The 1358-nt window shown below is 34.5% G+C and overlaps 1 non-coding gene across 1 annotated transcript; it reads right to left on the reverse strand.

Moving 5' to 3' along the window:
• Positions 1-1014: 1014 nt before the first annotated feature.
• On the reverse strand, positions 1015-1087 carry Trnav-aac. Its single transcript has one exon. It is a non-coding gene; the product is annotated as a tRNA-Val (tRNA).
• Between the last annotated feature and the right edge of the window lie 271 nt (positions 1088-1358).

Raw genomic sequence — 1358 nt, forward strand, 5'->3', positions numbered from 1 at the left:
ACTTTGCTATATGTGTATAAGCAATCATATTACTCTTTTAATAATATAGACGTGTGACATCACTTGTCTTATTAAGAAAAACTCACAAAAATTATTTTAGATTATTGTTTTGAATAACTAATACATTTTTAAGATTTATCTGTCGATTTTCTGGCTAGTCTTCTTCTCTTAGGACCATCTAAAACAGAAAGAATATGCACTTATATTCAGTTATTAATCCTCAAGGAAGATCAAAATTATTCTCTAGTTGTAGCTCTTTAAAGTTTGTTTTTGCGTAGAAATGGATGGTTTTTGTCGACTTTTATATTCCCCAGAGCATTCTGCTGCACGACTAACTAAATATAAGCCATCGTTTCATTTTCTAATACCCAAAGAAAGAGAGCCGTTAAAATCCTACGAAGCTTGATCAGATTTCATCTGAGTCCAGAAACATACATCTACGTATACAGGACATGTGTACAACCGATTTTCACCTACGAGTTTGAGGGCTGGTATGATACAGGTGAGAGGGTTTGTCTAATCAACAAACTTGAGAAAAAGAGGCGTTACGCCATTAAGTTGGCCTACGGTCTCGATCTCAAAGAAAAATTAGATAACTCATATGAATGCTGGAGAAGGCGCGGTTGTTTTTGTAGTGGACGTCAGATATCTAAAGTGTCCATAAGGGAAATATGCTGCTCAGTAGAGACACTCCGGTGCCTCATTTTTTTTAAATTTCCCGTCGTCAATAATGGCTAGTTTTTCCTGTCTTCCTAACTAGTAAAATAAATAAATTGTAATTTCTATCACAAGGTTGGTCCTGTAGTGAATAGAGAAAATACGTTGCATGTAAGTAATACATATATAATTCCCGGGGAAATTTACTATTTTAATGACATTTTAAATTTCTTCAATGGTTTTAAATGCCTAAATTTATTTAAATTGTAAAAAGGTGGTTTAAAAATATTTTAAATGACAAAAGATAAGTCTAATTTATATCTATTAAAAATAAATTTGAAAAAAATAAAATCAAATTACCTCGACTGGGAGTTGAACCCAGAACCTCTCGCGTGTTAGGCGAGCGTGATAACCGCTACACCACCGAGGCGTTATTATTAATTTACTTATAAAAATAAATCCTACTTTACTGAATCGTACTCTTCATTAGGATCTTTATGTTGAGTATTGATTTTGTAATTTGAAATTTTTAATTGAACCCCTCCTATTATATGAGGTCATCTGTTCCGCGGTATCCGCCTAGCACATTGCTTAGGATGGCGAGAGCAGCTCTCGGACGCCTAAGAATTTTTTCTCAAAGGCCTCCCTGAGATCCTAGAGAAGATAATATCTGGATGGCACGTACGGCGGTAAGTATTGGC

Source organism: Octopus sinensis, unplaced genomic scaffold (genome assembly GCF_006345805.1).
Source record: "Octopus sinensis unplaced genomic scaffold, ASM634580v1 Contig00511, whole genome shotgun sequence".
Classification (NCBI taxonomy): Eukaryota; Metazoa; Mollusca; class Cephalopoda; order Octopoda; family Octopodidae; genus Octopus; species Octopus sinensis.